The 20,780-nt window shown below is 30.5% G+C and overlaps 1 protein-coding gene across 2 annotated transcripts in view; it reads left to right on the forward strand.

The window, feature by feature from the left end:
- The window catches only part of LOC144842012 (uncharacterized), a 188,997-nt gene that overhangs the window by 43,721 nt on the left and 124,496 nt on the right, over positions 1–20,780 (forward strand). The window lies entirely within an intron of this gene.

The following is a 20,780-nucleotide window of genomic DNA, read 5'->3' on the forward strand; positions in this document are numbered from 1 at the left end:
CAAGAAAATCATCAATGAATTTCAAATTGCATAAATTGTTCAAATCGCACATAATAGAAATACATTCATAAAATAATATAAAATCTAATTAACTCAGTTCATTATGTTTTGTAAATTTCGTTTAAAATAAGAGGACAACTATAAGGGACTTCAATTTCAATGGAAGTTACCATCTCCAGCAAGCAGCGACCACGTGTCAGTCCTGCATCCCCTGACATTCGGATTGTGGTTTTTTTTTTCAAAAACAGAATATTTCAGCCTGTACTACAATATTTAATGCTATATCTTGAAAACATTGTTAGAAAACCCCGTGACTATTTAGAATTAGGTTATTATTTTTAATAAACGATTTTGGTTGAACAAAATGATTTGCACATTTGTAGAATCTCATTTGCACATTTAACGTCAAAACTGATCGTTTTTACATTTAACGGCGTGATGTTTGCACATTAGTGGATTATACATTTTTTACAGATTTGCACATTTGAGAGTACCATATTTGCACAAATGTGGTTGTTTGCACATTTGAAGGCAACATGTTTGCACAGATGTGGTTGTTTGCACAAATGTGACTTTTTGCACATTTTACGGCTCAACAGGGGTTCATAAAAATGGTGTCCTGACTATACCTCATAGTCATAGTATATTTTATTTGTCCATCATAATAAAATAATAGAGGTGTGTTTTTAAATCTGTCAAATATTATAGAAATATATATCTGAACTGATTGAAATAGCCAAAGCCGTGTAGTATTTTGATGATTATCGAGTAGGCCTACAGATGTGATGAATAAAAGAAACAGTACACTAATTTAGTAGTGATGGATGTTTTTTTATGGATTTACTTAATGTCTGTAGACCATGTAGTAAAGTGCCTTGATCATTAGTTGGAAGAAGATAGAATGAAATGTATCACTCCATAATATCAAGCAGAAAAGCTGAAAGAAACTGTCATGTGGTCTGTAAAACTACTATGATAGTAACCTTACAGTACCAATAAGACAATCAAAAAATCATGAGGATATAAATTTCTAATATAAATCTTCTTTTTTTGTAACTAACCAAAGAGATACATTTTAAACTGTTGTTGAAAACAGCTCTTGTTTCTCGAGAGTTTATTTTTTTTTAATAGACCGTAGACATAATACATTTACACACTATGTTTTCATTAATGATATACCTTCCATGGATATACGATTTATAAATCATACATAGCCCCCTCAACCTGCTAAGGTAGCACAATTATCGAAAATACTTTAATTTCTCCCTTCTCTTTTAACTTGATACAATAGGCATATGTATATGCATTATCAAAAACTGATCTAAATTTTGCATTTAAAATAAAAAAAGAAAACCGAAACATTAAAGCAAACTTTGTTTTAAATCTACACAACTTCATATCAATTTGTTTTTTCTTTTGGATTGTTTTTTGTACATTAAAGCATTAAGGTAACCAACCGTTTATTTTAAAATACGAACAATAACATGAAATATTCCAATTCTGCTCCCAATTACTGCTGCTCAATCCTTAACATTTTTACTTTAATGATGAAGATGTAATGAATACAATTCTAAACCCTTTGAACTACTTCAAGAGTGCATTCATTTAACTGTTTTCTTAGTTTAGGCATTTCTTGTTTTTTAATCTCTAATCACTTGTTTTTATATTTAGTGTGTCGTGATTCGTAGATTTTATATTATTATTTATATAATGTTTAATTATTGTGAATAATTTAAAAGTATAATTATACATTTATCGTATGTGGTAAATTACAAACTTATATTTTTAATACTTATATTCTAGAAACATTGAAATATAGGTATAATCTTCCAAGAAAACAAACAATTTATCTTTACAAACTAAGCTTTAGTATTCTATATTAATAAAAAGAAAATAACTAAACAATACAGGGGGAAATATGGGAATTGATACAAAAACCACTAGTTCCTTGTATGATTGTAGCAAAGGAACGTTTAGGTTAAAATCAAGTAAAGTAGGCCATGATACTAAATTTAACATAGACTTATTTTTATATACAACAATATTTTCTTGTTGCTTAGTCGCAACCCATTTACGGCGCCGACACTTCTTTTAAATGGTTTTTAACGAGAAAATACTTGAAAATCGGCAAGGAGGCCATGCGCCGGATCTTTAAAACGTACACGTAACAAAAGTGTACTGTAGACAGCCTGGCGCCAGACTTATCTGTTCTGAGTGGCTATAGCCGCGGTTAGTTTTAACATATCGAAGGTAATAGTAAAATTGGATGCTTCAGGGTGAATCCCTTTACTAAATGCTTAAGTTAATAAGTACTATTCAATAACCAAGGTCAATCTAAAAGTTATTTTGAAGCGGAATATTAGAGTGACAAGTATTATTTTTTATCGAGCGAAGAGGTTCTGGATGTTTAGAAGCACTAGGAGGTAATACACTAGCACGCAATATGGACAAATAATAAATGCAATTTTCTAATGAAACTTGATTAGGCTAATTTAATGTATATAAATTAAAATGGCTAAAAATCATTAGATGTAATTTTATTGTTTATTATCCTGAAGATATATTTAATTGGTAAAACTTTTCTGGAACCCAGTGAGGATGAAAATATAATTCAAAACATCAATTACGACATTGTAAATACATATATAATTTGCAAATGATAATCTGATTTATCTATTTTCCCCTATTTATTTTCGGTATTTTCTTGTTTTAAAATAAATGTTCATGCCTACTGTAAATAGGCCTACTGTAAATATACACTACTGGATATGAGCAGAATTCCTCCCCTGTTTATAAACTTATGATGTCATGATGTGTTTGAACATTTTAAAACAAGTCATGATGAGAGACCTAACTAAATACAAGTTGTTATGTTTTGTGTTACAAATGTCCTCTTTTGCATATCGACGAACGAACCCGGGGATATTAATGATTGCAATATCAATCATCATCTGCGTAACCGTTGTTTCTTCTAAGATCACATTATATTTTGCTTCAATTCAGTATACATTTAAAAATTTAACTTGCCTTTTTTGTTTGTTCAAATCTTCTGATGTTTAGATTACTGTATACACATTGATTCTTCTAATTATTCTATTTGTTAATTTATATTCTAATTTTTATTAATTACTTTTATTACTAAAACTAAAAATGAAAGCAAGAAATCATCTGGAAGTTCCATATCGTTTCCTTTAACCTGTTATTTTAGTGATCTTAAAAATAACAGTTTTTAACTCCGCCCATGTTTAAACTCCACCTTTCTCTCCCACTTTACCACTTAGGATTAGCTCCTCATTCGTCTTTGCTAAAGTACTTTCCCTGCTTCTGATCTCAGTTGTAAACAAACTAAAGTAGAAAAACTGTCGAATGAAACAAACAAAATAATAGTAGTATTTCTTACGGAACTACCACTTCCACTTTTTAATCGAATAGTTTCCTCTTTCGGTTTTGGACATAATAATCATGATGGTTATTTAATACCACCTGTATAGCTACTCCCTTGATGGTTCCTGTGTTATTATTCAACATTATCCAGTGGGTTTGTACAGCACATAAACATAATTCCACCTGAGCAAACGTGAGGTTGAGAAAATACACCTTCAAAACACTCATTTTGCGGTTAATTTGAACACTTTTCGTAAACAATCTAATAACTGATTATTTTAGCAGAAACATGCCCTCTTCAGAAATCAACTTCTATTGTTTTCAAGAACACTGTAGATTGAGAGATACTGAATTAGGTTCAAAACATATTTTGTATCAAAATAAATTTACATTTTTTTAGCCTTAGTAAATAAATTATATTTATATCGTTAAAGCTATTAAAAAATAAATAATTTTAGTCTGAATAGCACTAATACTGTATAGGCCTATAATAATTTTCATTATTATTAATCGGCAATTTGAAATTAGGTAACTAAGTTTTGTAATGGTTTTTGTAGATATTGTAATATTGACTTTAATTGTGATTCTGTCTTTTTATATGATCGTTTCTTATAGATGTATTGTAGCCCAAAAAACATGAAATATAAAGATAAATAAAATCAGACTTTGAATAATGTCATTGTGCAGTTTTAAAAAAGAAAACATAATCGGTTAAAATTATCTGACCACAGAAAATTTGAATGTTTGCTTACAATCATTTTTTTCAGGTATATAATATTTTTTGTCAAAGTGAATAACTAGTTATGTGACCATATTCAACAAACATTTTTAAGGAACTGTCTTTTTACAGTATAAACAATTTAACCGGTCAATGTATTTTAACAAAATTAAAGAATAAATTATTCTATTTACTCAAAAATGTTTACAGCAACAATGTGTTTATTGTATTTTATGTAGGCCAATTGTGCTACATAATGAATTTACACACGTCATGTACACATAATTGCGCATGGTTACATACGACTTGAATGAGACTCTTGATAAAACATCAAAAAGATGTAGGCCCTATATAAATTATTATTTCACAAAACCTTGAAAACCCTTATAGGGTTAATAACTATATACAACGAGCAAGATTTGTGTTTAATTCTGGGATCTATTCATTCCTGGATCTTTTTTACACGTTTTATATGGGCCTCCCTAAATTGTAATTGTTGTTCTCTTTTTAAATGAGTATACTTATCGCTTTATTTGTTGCTTGATTATGCCAACATAAACATCAATCAAATTCTATTTTGATAATAAACAGCGTACTTAAATAGGAATTTATGGAGCTTATTAAAGATTCCACAAAAGTTGCTAAAGTCTATAAAATGAACTATTGAGTTGAAACTATTGATAGCGTTTCTATCGCGCTTTATTAGTTACCAGTTGAAAGGGTAACCACGTGCTGTGTGGTCAAAAAACTACCAACCTACATAGTACAATATAAAGGCAATCGAAACGACAACTTCCTAACCAGACCAATCTTTAATAACAAATCTTGTTAATTACCTATTATGATATTTGACAGTTGATTCGACTCGACAAAATTAAATATAAGTATAATAGAGAGAATAAATAAATAAAAGAGAGACATTGGCAGATTTTCAAACCAGGTAAACCTTTCCCAGGAGTCATATTTTGTCATCTCATTACTGATGGAATGCTCCTGTTTTTTTATTACCGGATCAAAACAGAATTATAGGCCTATATATATAGTGAATTTTGATCTCCAATTATTTTTTTCTAAATAAAAGTATAAACAGTGAGTGGCTTGGACACTTAATGGAAAGTCTGCCAAGACAAGAAAAAGAAGAAAAAATATAAAATAATGAACAGTAAGATGTAAAATATATAACTCAAAGGTGATTATAGAGTTTGTTCTTTCATATACTCAAACAAAACAATAGTAAAGAGTTGATCGTAATGTCTTAGTAAAGCGTGGTTCCCACTAGCGACGCAACGCAAGGACGTAACGCAACGCAAGTGAACTGACCAATCACAAGCGATGGCTTATTCGCTTGTGATTGCTAACTGTCTATAACTTCGCTTGTCATTGGTTAAAACGCTTGCGTTGCGTTTACGTCCTTGCGTTACGTTCTAGTGGGAACCAAGCTTTACATGGGTATTTGCGGTATAAATAACCATTTCGAGAACTCTCGACTTATCTCTGATATTATGTCTATGTCACATAATAATTATCAGACCCTTTACATACATTTGTGAAAAGTGAAAATATTACAGCTCTTTTCAACCTAAATTAAAAACATGTGTTAATTGTTTTCATTCAACGTCATTATGTTGTCTTGAGGCATCAGAAAGTATGATACATACTATATGATTAGTTTTGATATTATTTATTTGAAATTAAAAACACTATTTTGAAACGGATCTTTTTAATTATCTCATACTGGTTATTTTGCACTATATACCACATCTGGTCAAGTCGTTACCTGTTACCAGACTAATAACAATACTATTCCGCCGAAGGGGATGACAGATATTCATGATCCATGGAAACTTTTCATAACGCGTCTCAGGTATTACATGTTTGATTTTAAAAGCTTCCCATGACTTTGCTATTGTTCATTGCAGCCAAAAGTCTGAATTGTGTGGCAGAGAAAGACAAACTGTTCACGCAACAACGATCATAAAGATCCGGGCCTGGCCAACCTTTTTATTATAGATGATTAAAGAATAAAGTGAACTTTTTTATTTGAAAAATAGAAAACCGCATAACCACAGCACAATGATGAACTGTGAAGTGTATCAACATATATTTGAAATATTGATCCCTTAAGCAAAAATTATGAAGGCCCCGATTTAAATGTTAATCAGTCCGTGATTTGTAATATGTCGTTTGAACTATAATTGAAAAGAAACTTGTTGGGATTACGTGTGCTATTGGTTTGGTTGTGATACGGTATCCAACAACCGTACTTAAAATCCTTACATTACTTATATACCTATTCGCCATTGTTTCGAGTTTCTATGTTTTACCTAGTCAACTTATAAGTTGGTCAAAAGTGACGAACTGTCTTCGTGGCATCAACCATGGAGGAATTTTATAATTTACTATTTTAATTTTATATGTCTACGCTCCATTCTGTAACCATCCAAACAACAATAGCGATCATTATGCATCAGAGGTAATTCTCTATGCAGGAAATTTAGTAAATGCTCCATTTTGTTAGGATTTCATTGTTTAAGTCATACTGTCTTAGTATGTGTGGCATTGTGGTGTGACTTGTGAAAACTATAACGTTTCTTTAGGTTTGTTACAACAATGTATTTAGAATGATTTTAAGACGTGCTATGAGTTGCTGTGTTATTGCAATGGTTGTAGAGAACCATGTTCCCTTCTTTTATGAATTCATTCTTAAATCTATCATCAGTTTTAAAACTAAGATTGAAAATAGTTAACTTGCTTAAAATATTCAAAACTGTACAGGAAATGGACCCAAACCACTATATGCATAATAACCTCTTTTTACAGTTCATACCTTATTTGTTGCAAACATGAACTCTCCATACTGTACCGTAGTCGAATCTCTTTAGGCCTATGCAATTATTTGTATTATTTATTGTATAATGTTTGTTTCTCTTGATTAACCTGTATTTCCGAAATAAAATTGAATTGTTTTGTTAACCATCTTTTTACTTTTGCATAATGTCTGGTTACAATGTCTCAACTAAAAGAGTAAAATATTTTGTTTCAATCTCTTATTTTTAACCTAATTTATTTGAAACTTTGTTGTAAGATTTGGCATACAAATTACGTTCGTACATGGTTTAAAATAGGAGCTACTATCATTCAGTTTTGCGTAAAAAATATGGGCCATTTTGACATCCAAGATGGCGGCCAAAAAAAATTGGCCCCCAGTTGCAATGAATTCTACTTGTCCTAACTATTCCAAAACTGCCAAGAACTCAACTTGAGCATTACAATCTCACGGAATTACATTAGGTTCCCTACTATATTCAATTAATTAATTAGAATGTGTATTATATATAAATTTTATTTGTGTCTGCTTTTCAACGTTCCATTCGTCCCCTTACAAAGTTTCACATGTACGTATTGAGATCTAATTAGTTTAATGTCATAGAAGATAATGGCAATGATCACAATTATCAATTGTAAAATACAATGTCAATGCTGTATTCAACACATTCTATTGTATAATTGTAATTAATAACAAATTATGATTGCCGATAACTCACATCCAACAAAGGCACGTGAAGGCAGTTAAGTTATACGTGTGGCTCTCATCAGATAATAGCCCCATAGTCACACCATCTAACAGAAATGTCTACCACTCGAGCGAGCGTTAGACCAATGCAGGTATGTTCGCATTAAAGCTCAGGTATAGGCATGAATTTTAAATATAATATCTGGTTAATTTTACATAAATCAAATCTTTGTAATAGAAATCAAGACAAAAAAACATGAATTTCTCTTAAAATGGTAAAATACAAAATATTGCAAAATTCTGCTATAAATCCAGGAAGACTTTTTTTCAGTAGTTAGGTAGTTTAACCTAATGTAATAACATGTCTGGTGACTCCCTAGAAGGTAAAAAAAAGATGGTGGATATACGGTGGATAATTTTTGCTATAGCATGAAAATAAAACTCTGTTAAGTTAAATAAAAATACTAGAAACGTAAAATTCAAGTTATATTACCTATATTTAATTTTTCATCACACAGTTTATTTTAGTTTTTTTTTAAATGCTCCATATTTACAACATGTGTGTACAAAAGAATAGATATGTTACTGTGTAATTTAAACTATCTTAGTGCTTATTTTCAACAAGCTCGTGTAACAAATAAAATCCCAAAAATTATGAAACATAGGGGAAACTATAGATCAATAATTATTGGAATGTATGATCAATATAACTTTTTTGGCCGCACCTGGCTTATAAATTGTTTGACATAGCTGTGATGATGGGAACGTAACCAAAGAGCACATACTGTTTTGTGAGGTTCAGCAACACTTACACATAACACAATTAAGATTTCCGTTAACATCGTTAAATCACACATATGAGAGTTACATAAAGTAAATGATGTTTTTCAAAGTTGGTCATATATCTATAAATATAAATGAGTTGTATGTTATAGTGGACAGGATTCGAATATTCTTATATTCATACCAACAAATGTTGATTAATGTACCGTAGCTCTACAATGTAGCTCTACAATATTATATTATAATTAAACAGAGAGTAATGATGATTGCATTTCCTTACAAATTGGTTTATGTGATTAATATTATTATACGCCTACCAGGTATGTTCTTTATTGTAGCGGTAATGTATAATTATTATTGGAATATCATTTGCGAAGCATTTCGAAAGAATCGGCTATCTGTCATTGAAGTATGATTTATTTACATCAGATAACATCAGCTTTATAATATAGATTGAATTACTTCTTTTCTAATTAGATGATTGATGGTGATGTATGTTTGCACTATCGTCATTAATGTTTTGTGAATGTTACGTATCTTCATAGTGCTGACACGGCATCCCCCACTGTACCACCACGAGCTTGTCGAGCCATGTTCTCTATGTAATTAAAGAAAAGGAGTGAAATGGAATCACTGTTTATTTAACCAATTGTTACAATGGAATAGAAGTCTGGGGCAGCACTTATAAAACATATTTACAACATATTTTTATTATTAAAAAGATGTTTATGCAATTTTTTACTTTTTCTTAATTTATTAATGCGTCATCTCATCTCATATATTACTATTTTCTTTTTAAATATTAAAATAAAAACATTCAGTCTCTAACAGGATATCCACACTCTATATATAAGTTACACTGCAGACAAAATCAGTAATTATTTTATATTGTTTATCATTTAAGATTTACCAGGTTTAAACAAGGTAAAACATCCCAAAGCCCGTACCATAGCTGTTCAATTTAAAGTTACTTACACCGGCTCAACATGCCAAGATATAAGGAATATTAAATCAATAAATCATTTTGGTAAAAAATATAGCAGAAGTTTTGTTATCAAGATGCTAAATCATGCTGGCCCATCTCTTATGTTTCCCCCTTCATTATATAAATTTCATCGTACTGTATACAATATATTATATGTTAGTATGGGGAAACCCATCGATTCGTGAAAGCTATTTTTGTTTGCTCCCATTTACCATTAGTGAATTAAGAATAAATCTTTTCACTCGGTATCGAGTTTCTTCTCTGATCAAGATATACTTTTATATATACTTTAAATTGTAAATTTTCAGCATTTTCCATTTGCGGTTTCTTGTTGGGAAAATTTAATAAACAATACATTAGCTATCACATTAAGTTTGTTGCCGCTATTGTTTTAAATTCACTTGTTCCGTTTCACCGAACCGAATGTTATACGATTTCCAACTATTAACGACACGTCTTCTATAGTGTGAACGTAGCTTAATATTGATCTTCTATCTTTGACATCGATATTATTCTTAAGCCATGTCTACACTGTCAAACTTTATGTGACAAAAAAGTGTGATGTGCCCAAATATGGTAGTGATATGCCCACATATGGTAGTGATATGCCCACATATGGTAGTGATATGACATCATCATGTCCATATATGACCACATCACATTGTTTTGTCACATACAGTTTGATAGTGTAGACAAAGTTTTAATCTTGTTCAATTTGATTGCTTTATTATATCAAACCATGAATATTTTAATTTATATTATTATTTATTTATATATATTATTATTATAATATACGTATACCAGGAAGTTCTTTAAAGAAAACTATGAAATATAATAAAAATCATTTTAAAAAGAAATATAATAATAGACATTAAAGAAAAACGCACAAATCAACCAAATTTGTAAAGCAAAGTCAATCAACCTCTGACCTCTGTAGTTTAACGTACTCTCGCTCCTATTGACAAATTAATCTTAAGTAATGTTAGCTTTCTTGTTAGTCTTCGTTGTCTTTTTAGCGCTAACAATGCGATTTTTACAAATGCCCTAGTTCATTTGACATTTGAGTACTGTCTAACATTTTGTCATCTGTATTCAATAAGTATTTACCGTAAACGCTTGTCATAATTTACGCGTTTGAAATAGAATATTGTTGAGAGTCTCTTGGTAAATATTTCGGTGTGTACTGGATATAAGTTTTAGTTTGTACGAGGTAGAATTTCTAAGCTGTTGGGGATTACTGTGTGTGCTGAATTCAACCCCAGAGGCCTTACAATCATGTATTTCACAACTTTCTTACCTTCTCAAAACACACATTTTCACCTTCAATCGGAATATTATAGTATATATTATATATAGTAAATAAATAAAAAATATTATACAGATAAGCATCATAATTTCCACTTGTGGACGAAAAAAGTTATCTTATCTTATAATTATTATATGAATTCCAGCAACACCTGCAAGAGACATTAATGTTAATGAAATTGAATGGATTCAACTTCAACTTGAACTCACCCCCCCCCTTCCCACCACCCCACCGGTATGGTGTATACTGACGATTTGAAACCGGAGTATACTATGTCAGCTAGTCTGTTAAGATTTTAGTTTATATTGCTGTATGATGTTCGCGTACGGTATGTGTGTTATCGTAATCTGATTGTGCTATAGGAATACGTTGCTGGGAGATAAGAGGGTCGATTTTGACCCACTAAATAGTGGGATTTTTTCGAAAAATATGAATTATGCGCAGTTTATATTGCAAAATCATGTACTAGTTATTATTATCTTGTGGTTTTATAGAACCAAGATGTTTAGAAATATACAATGGTCCATCAATAGGTATAACGATTGTATTTTACAATGATTGTCCATTAGTCTACAACAGGGGATTTCCCATAAGAGTAGTCGGTAACACCAATAAAAAAAACTATTTGTTTTCAGGCTTATCGACATTATTAAATCTTATTGGGTATCAATGAATAGAAGCACTACTTGGGTATAATTAACTCGTCGTATGGGTACATGAACCTGTTTTTATTAATACAATTTTCTATGATCGTTTATGTTGTCTGTCAATTAGGCCTATACTTATCGATTAATGACTGAAATGAAACTAATCTCCCAATTCAACGAATACACAACCTTTATATAACGCTATTTCGTGAAGATGTGGCTCAGTGTGTTAACTAGTACACTGGGGTAACCCCCTACGAAAGAAGTACTAGGTTGACACGAGCAATGTGTACACTGGACCTACGGTTTATAGTCCTTATTCTTATTTTATAGCATACCTACAGTTGCTATAGGCCTTTCAAAGCGGATTTGCCGTGGAATAGAGTAGTTAATTTAATATTCAAACATGCAACATTTATCAGTCTCACGTTCTAATAATATGTTAACAAAAAGTACCGTGCAATAGATTCGTTAAATAGAACATACCATAAAATAGAACAAAATACTCAAACGAAATTAACCAATCAAAGTGCTAATGGCAAGGATTCACTCACTGCTTTAAAAATTGATTTTTATTTAAATAGTAAAACTAAATAAGATGTTCTTGTTCTTTTCATACGGTAGACCTACTTTTTTTTTTATAGAAAAAAGAACACAATGGTATGGTAACAAAACAATAGTTGTTCGTAAACTGATTTGGAAAATGTCTAATTAAGATTTGTTTAAAGAATTGACGAGCAATATTGTTTGCAGTTTAATTCCTAAATGTAACTGAGATGAGTTGATTCAACCACACACACTTACTTCCTATAAACGATGGCATGTGATGGACATTTATCGTAAATTCAAACCCAATAACGTAACAGAATACGCAACAAAATCGAGTTCACAAATATAACAATAGGTCGTTCTATGTAACCTACACGTCAGCCTAAAATATCGGCTATACGACATAAAATATTCACAATTATATGATTAAATAAGTTGCAACAGAATTGATAGCGTTTAGTTTCATTTAAATAGATCGAACTATTTAGATTGAACGTCGTGAAAGACAGACCACGTTCTACAAATAAAAACGAATGCTCTTGTTTTTGATCGTGAGGTTTCTGTGGTCAAACCATATTACTTTTAAATATTTGGCGTAGATGGGGTGAAATCTGACTTTCAAGTAATTACAATGGGAGTAGCTGTAACGTTTTTGAAATACTTCGAGATCAAAGGAACTTTAATTAAAGTTAAAACAAAATGAAGGTGAATGGTACGGTACCAAATTACTTGAAATGCAAGTAGACCTACACATTTAAGATACTTCAAAATGAATGTATGTGTATAAAAGCCATATTGTCGACCTTTCATGTTCACGTTGCCCACTGACAATGTAGCTATTGCGTCTAACAGTCATTCTGTCCTTGGTCATAATGTTTATAGTCTATATCACGTTGTAAAATAAACATTATATCACGTCAACCAGTAATATCAAAGAGATAATTATAGCGGCGCTAATATAAAAAAACATTCGTCAAAGCAGGGACGAGTGTAATTTCACTCTTATTACCTGGTCAAAGTAAAATTAGAATGTCGTTAAAACTAAACTCTAACGGGGTTTCATTTTCTTATTATGCACTACTAAAGATTTTTTTTATTCTTCTGTCTTTAATACCACTTAATACTGTTTGGAGGTTATTGGTGATCTTCTACTGGTTTGTACCGCAAACGTGTTTAATTTAGAAGAATTATGTACCCAACCACTCGTTCCGCTTGCCAATCAAAGTTAATCAATTGCCTAATATTGATAGACAGATAGGCCTCACGACGAAGCGTCCTCAAAACATGCTAGTTGTGACGTTATTGCAGAAGTATAGCTCATAATATTTTCAAAAATATACATGTTAAAAAAGAACGAAAGCAGAAATAAAGGAAAAGTCAACGGTGATGGATTCTGTGGAGGAAAAGAACCCAATAATGTAGTTAAAATGAACATATCTATATATCCAAAGTTATCACAATATTTTATTGTACAACAATTAAATAAAAAACAGAAAAATAACCATTAAAAGACTCCAAAACAATATAATACTATATATAGATGCAAAAACACTTAAATTTCGTAGTTTTAATACAAAATGCTTTATTTAAAAAAAATGTTTTAATTCAACCTAATGTAACTTCCCAAGAAATCTGTATAAAAGGTAGAATAAGAAATTTGCTGTAGAAAGAACCTATCTGCAGGCCCTAAGTAGGCCTATATCTGCTTTAAGCAAAGTTATTAAGATATCTCGAAATAAATCTCACCCTTATGAGGACGTATTTTCTCTATAACGGAATTGAACCGCAGAAAATCGTTATAGCGCCCTCATAACTCAAATTGAAGTAATTTCGAGAGACCTACCTAATTACACAGGAATTAAAATGTACATACAAATTAATACAAACAAAAAAGAAAGAGATTAAACAATTTTCGGTATTAGCAAATACCTCTAACTTCTACTATACGTTTGTTTTACTCTTTCAAGAAAATTATCAGAAATTATGATGAAAACAACAAGAAGTGTTGATTTGATAATCCTATATTTTACAGTACGAAATAATATCACAGTACTTTACATAGAAATGTATTTTTTTCAGAAATGAGAACATTAAATTTCTAATCTCTTTTAGTAATTATTCCAATGGGTTTAATTTAGATGAGTTCCATATCGAACTAGGTGGACTGTCGTATGTATTAAAATCTCAAACTATATTATTTTTTAAAGCAACCAAAATAACATACATTACCAAGAGATTGGTAAAACTTCCTCCTTCGTTCTGTCTATGGTTTATTTGCATTACATGTGGACTACGTGGCACGGTGAATGTTTGATTAAGTTTCATAATGTGTTCATTCTTATAAGAAGAAAACAGAAAAAAACAGAGCTATTTTACAGTAGGCCTATTTTAATAGCAGGTAATGACAGTTAAGTTTCAGGGATAAAATTCCAACTGATTTAGTCAATAGGCCAAATGAAATCATCGTAAGTTAGATAAAACTTCTTATTATAATGTAGAAACATACAAGGAAGTATGTTCTTTTGAATAGTATACTTATAAGGTTTTAGTCTCGAAATCAGAGCTTTGTTGAGATTCTTCAGGTGATTGCTTTTGAAACAATAATGGGATATAAACGGCAGCAGAGCGAGACCAAACCTCAATCCCCTTGAAAATCTCTACTTTTCCATTATCTTCAGCTATTCATCATATAAAAAGAGGAATTATTTACTAGACAATCCTAAACTAAACTTTAATAACAAGGACCTCGCAAGATCACTGGATTCGATAGTTACTGTAGACGTGCTAGAAAGCTGTCAATCAGATTATTTCGTTTAAATATGAAACTATACATTTTGCACTTTTCTATTTTTGTAACTTACGGTAATAAATTCATTGCATTATAAAATAATTTATGAAGAAATATTTCAATTATTAATATAATAACATTAGAACTTAGCGCACATTTCTATAAAAATATTCATAGTAAGCGGCATTTGACATCAATTGCCATTATATAAGAAATAGCCTAATACAGTACTCTATAAATGTAGGCCTATATAAAATCTGGTTTAGAAGATGTGATCCATAATTTTACTCTTTTGATTAAAGCAATTATTCTAATTAATAAATCAAGTTATTAGAACTTCACCACGGGTATATTATCGTTTCGCTTTTTGTAAATGTTGTATCGAGGATGACTGTAAGTCATCAGCTATCAAAATAATGAAATGAAGAATAATGAAAATTGATCATTATTATATTTAAACTAAAAAAACATTAGTTACTTCGGAATAGCACATGACGGACAGAAGTATAATGTAGTTATTCAAATACATGTACTCTGCCTTTCGGTTGAAATCTGACAAATATACGTTATATAGGCCTAGCAAGAAAAAACGCAGACAATTATTAATTTAACATTATTAGGATTCTTCTGACTAAGGAGTGGCCATGTATATAAAGATGTGTTTACACCTTTAATCATGGTTGTGAGTAATGTCCATGTATCTTTAAGATGTGTTCACACCTGTAATCATGGTGGTGAGTAATTGCACTTGTTAACCATTTGATACCCTTGATTGAATAATTTTCTTCAGGTTATTTGCACATTTTAACAATGAAGCTTTGTTCACTAAAAAAAAGAATTGAAAAGAGTATGTGTTGGAATTTGAAAAATGTATTCACCGAATTAAAAGACAAACACACTATTCTTTGTGTGGTAATTAAGTCATACCACATCATCTATAAGGTAGCCAATTCAATAAAACTTTACCATGTTAGACATACATTTCATTTCTATGAAATATTATGTAGGCCTTGAAATATGTTTATGTTACGTATTGCAATTTGTAAATAATAAATAAAATTAGCTTCAAGCAGTTGAATATCTATCTATCAGTATGTTTGACAGAAAGCACCTCAGAAACAAGCAATCGTGGATCTGAATAATACAGTATATATACACTTTATCTTAACTAATTTAACATAAAGATAGTGCAATTATCTAAAACTTCGATCAAATGTTACACACAATTTATTCAATTTAGAATATTAGATGTTCAAAATAGCCTACATATCTCCCTCCTCCAATTTTTATTCGAGCACTACACCAACATAGGTTCATTCCCTCGTCCTAACTTATTTAAATACTGGTAAATGTTTCATTAGTGTAATGGTTTATTCAATGATCCATAGGCCAAGAAAAACAAAACATCTCAACTATATTTGTATTTTATCTGTATCTTTGGGTGTGGCGGCATTGGTGGTGCCAATTGTAAGTGTTTTTGCTTAGTAAGACAGATTAAGTATCCACCTATTGATTATAGACTTACTACGGTGCCTACCCTTTGAAGGCTACTATATTAGTAAGCTATTGAGCTGTTTTGGTCAATTTAATATTCCGTAACAAATAACCGTGTTGTTGTGAATGAACTGTACAAACAAACTAAAAACACGAATAAGACACATTGAGTATAAAACCAAAAACTTTGAAGTTAGAAGAAAACAGTATCCTGCATTTTTAATTTGTGTTTGAGTTGCCTATTACATTGTATTATAATTTATTTTCTAACCGGTAAAATGTTGAGAATGTTTTGTACATGAAATCATAATTATTCAGTGTTAAAAGGGGAAGGGAATAAAAAGTATCTAAACAAGTTTTAAAACCAACCATTACGCCATAGTAATCAATTTACTCTTATTTCAGTTGCTATAGTTTGTAATCATTTACAATTATTTACGAATAAGCTATATATAAATACGTTTAAACAAATTACTCCATCTCCAACAAAAATATACCTCATCTCTAGTTATTGCCTTTGAAAAAAATGCTTCAAGTGGCGGCCCTATACATTATACATACCTTAAATAATAACACTGGACCATAATTATTACTGGTATATAAAATGTATCTAGTTTATACGTGTTGACTTTAATGAGTATGTGGAGGGTTATTTATAAATCAGTTATGTTCATATCAACTTTGTCATTTACTAATGTACAATGCGCTAGGCTGGTCTTTAGCCCCGTCGGGATTCGAACCCGAGTACAGTAGTTGATTTTACTCGTCATTCAGACTTTGAAATAACAACTAATGGTTTCCAAAATTCAGGGCTACAATGAACAACAATAGCTGTACACAGTAAATTAGTCTTTTCTTCATGATGGATGGTAATTAATGTCAGATAACGGTATACCTGTATATATAAGATATTTATTTGCATTGGCTGATATATGTTTTATAATAATGTACGATAAGGTCCGATGTTTCAGTTTTTCAATAATGAAAGTAGTATTTTATGATGAAAACAAGCTTACAGAGTTCCATTCGAAACAAGGAATCTATGAGTGGCCGTATTTACCAATCACACTTAATAAATATTTAAGTATTTCCCTTAAATTGTATTCCTTTAGATAGGTGACTTTATTTTTTATTTTAAGGGTGTTTCCCTTAGCCTGTGAATGGTGAATACGGCCACTGTACTCTACTATTTTTTTTACTGCAATACAAAATGTGTATACCTAATCCAGTTGGCTAAATAAAAAAATACACTGTCGCTCTTTTGATGGTAAACAGGGGGTTTTCTGTAACACCTTTTAAACATTTTCTTATTGGTCATTAATTAAAAAAATATAGTAATAAGTATGCCTTGTGTAGCATGAGTATTTAGATTTGTAACAAATTGTAGAAATGTTTTCCGAGAAATATATGAAACATGTTTCGCGTCTAAAGAATCATTCAGAAAAACTGACATGTAGACACTACAATTAGGTAAGATAAAACGAAAAAAAAGTCATACCACTACCGATTGACACTAACTCAGTGTTCGTCCAATCTTGAACACCATATTGTAGACTAAGTTTCTTCTCTTCTATGCCTATGATGTAATCTTATATCAATTTTTCTCTATGGTAGGTATATTATCTAATAACCATGGACAACCATTTCTAGGTATATAACTGATACATAAAATTAAAATTTAAATTAAATTGTTCACATCCTTAGACCTAAGCCTATACAGTATTCTAGCAACTTTTACAATGGTGTCATACTTTTGTAATTGAAATGACGCTTACAGATCAATTAAATCAATTAAAATGTTATGTTATATTTCACGATGTTGAAGGGTTCGTCCATTTAATATAAATGTTCTCTTCCCTGATTATAAGCCTACATTCATTGTGAGGATGTGTACCCAGTCTTCCAATTCACAGTTTCTTTTTTCTCAGCTATTATTTTATCGATTTTAAAATGTTTTCTCTCTCTCTCTAATACAATATTTTGAATGTTATAGTTCATCAACATTCATTATTTCTAATTTAATCATAGAATGTTTTTGCTGATTCACAATTCAAGTTAAACAACGGTCACTAGTCGATCACTATTATTACAAATAGGTAAATTTATTAGTTTTACGGTGAATTTTTTAAATATCTACAACTTACCTAACATTCTAGTATTTCCAACTGTGTAGATCTTTTCGATCCAGAATTTTCTTGATGAATGGTTGTTAAAGCTAGTGTTTGGCCTTAAACATATTGAAAACAGTTCCATTCTGTGGCAGAGAACAAGTAAATAAGTTTGAAAGGCTTTTGTAGGCTGCCCACAGTATTGACTCGGCTATAGAGCCGGGACTAAGGTCTCATTCATGGGCGTTGAGTCGCTGAGAATGGCTCTTAGTGTAGGAACAAAACACTTGGAAAACACTTTATGTTTTGTGGGGTCATTATTAAAAAGACAGAAATCAAAGCTTACAATAACTGTAAAAGAATTAGGTTTATTATTTCTTTTTGTTGCTTATTTAATCCATTCGTATAAGGGACAATAATGAAGGCATCAATAGGTAAAGTAAACAGGAGAACTTCAATAATCTTTGTAGTTACTCCATTGTAACTAATCGATCGTTTACATTTGACCTACAAGTTATTGTAAATATATCAGATGAATAAGAACAATAATTCAATATTCAATATGGCATCATGTACATACAATTATGATGACAATACAAATGACAAAACATTTTTACAGTTGCAATCTACATTTCGAAATATTTACACTATTGATTTTTGCTATTGTGATTCCTAATAGAAACAAAATGATCAACATCCACATCTGAAAATAAAAAGATAGATAGTGCACAAACAAATAAATTGATTGCTCACATTATGATACAAAAATAATCATGCATGGAACACCTGATTTTAACTGGAAAAGTTTACGGAAAGAAAAATATAAAACATTGTCTATTTCATGCAGGACTATCTATGTAGATGTGTTCAGGCTAATCATCAGACTTGGATACGACCACAATACGTCAACGATAAATGAAATGGAAAACACATGATTATTTCTAGGAATATTATAATATCCATGTATTTACATGTAAAGTACATGATGAAAATCTGCAGTACGAACAAATAGAAGAAATAAATACCGTATACTAATAGAGTTATCAAATCAATTAATATAAGAATACACTGGAATTTATTTTAAATCTTAATATTATCAAGATAAAAAAACCTTTATAAATATGTTTTGTAATGATTCTGTTAGTTATAAGTAAAAACCAAAATAATTTGGTAAATGTTTTGCCTTAAAAAAAAATTGAAAATAGGTCTAAGTTAGCACAATGGCCAATGTAATTGTCAGTGTCGTGTTAGTGATACCTGGTATACCTTGTTATCGATGATGGAAATAAACTTTTTAAATAAAGGAATTAGAAGCAAAAAAAAAACTTTCTGAAACTAATTAAAGTTGTTTGTTTTATTGTCACGTTTCATTGCTACATTTGATAAAACTTAGGAATTTAGTATTAGAATGGAGCTTGTTAAAACCGAATTAAATAAAATCTCATTCCTTTTAGGATTACAATGAAAAAACCTTTATCTTAATTATAATTCTGCATCGATGCACTTTTCAATTGATGTGTGCGCCAAATAAATCCAACATAGCAAATTCCCATCAACAGTCTTTAAGAGTACACGCATTACTTTCGATGCTAAATCTTCTACGGTATTCAGAGAGCGCTTCTCTGCTCGTATAAGAGGCTTATGGCGTAACTAATTCTACGATCGATATGAAGGATAATACAATCAATTGTAAAGGGCTGAAATCCTATTCAAAATCATACGTCCCTGGGAACATGGGATCAAAGATGAGTAATTAGCCTTGCTGAAAAATCTTTAAAAATCGGACAGGTTTTTGGATGTCACAAATAAAAGGCTCAAACGGTGCGAGACTGTTTTTCTATTGATGCCGGTTAGATTTCGGCTTTAGAGGCGTTGATGGTTTTGAAATCTTCTTAAAGTCAATCTTATAAACGTCACAGCGTTGGGTCATTAGTGAAATATTAGTTGTCAATCTACTTAATTTGTCGAAATTCTAAATTCTTTCACATCCCGGTACTTTTTCGAACAATTCTGTTATTATTATTATTATTATGTTTCAGTTATTGAAATGATATAATCGATTTTTATATTTAAAATGCATTAATATGTTTGAAATATAACATGAATCTTTTTTATAATAAATAAAACCGAAATTTGTTTATAATTATATGAAATAACATTTTATTGAGGGCGCCTTTAACCATCACTGTTCACAAGAAATTAACGTAATTATTTTAGATAATTATCATAATAAATAAATATCAGCAGCTTTGAATTAATTGATAAACGATAAAAGATACCAATACAACCTATGTGTAAAAAGAAAAATAGGTACTTTATTGATGAATATTTTTTATTAATGGCATGAACTAAATGTTAATCAGTGCACGTTTAGGTCCAGCAATCATGCATAGCTATTTTTGTTGCTTGACGTTTTATTTAAAATCATAAGCTGTAGATAATGTGCTCAACAGACTGAGAAATGAAAAATAAGAGGTTAAGAAAATATTCTATAGAAATGTATT

Source organism: Antedon bifida, chromosome 5 (assembly GCF_963402885.1).
Source record: "Antedon bifida chromosome 5, ecAntBifi1.1, whole genome shotgun sequence".
Taxonomy (NCBI): Eukaryota; Metazoa; Echinodermata; class Crinoidea; order Comatulida; family Antedonidae; genus Antedon; species Antedon bifida.